Source organism: Lupinus angustifolius, chromosome LG12 (genome assembly GCF_001865875.1).
Source record: "Lupinus angustifolius cultivar Tanjil chromosome LG12, LupAngTanjil_v1.0, whole genome shotgun sequence".
In the NCBI taxonomy this organism is placed as follows: Eukaryota; Viridiplantae; Streptophyta; class Magnoliopsida; order Fabales; family Fabaceae; genus Lupinus; species Lupinus angustifolius.
Genome location: NC_032020.1, coordinates 17588397 through 17588680, shown reverse-complemented (window position 1 = coordinate 17588680; position 284 = coordinate 17588397).

Here is a 284-nt window from a genome sequence, read left to right as displayed (position 1 = left end):
TTCTATGGTTTGACTCCCTTCCTATCGACAAAGAAGACCTTTCTTTCGGCGTAGCCCCAGCCAAAAACCTCCGTTCTTTCCTTATCTAGAACTCTAAGCAATATGAAGATACAACTCAATCTCTTAGGTGATACGACACCTTGAGATTCCCAATGTTACAACAATTTCTCACAAAAAAATTATAGAGTAAACTTAAGCAATTACAAAGCTCATATTTAACAAGTAAGACTTTACTCTAAACACCTAATACAAACTCATGCAATATGACAATGTATTAGTTGAAA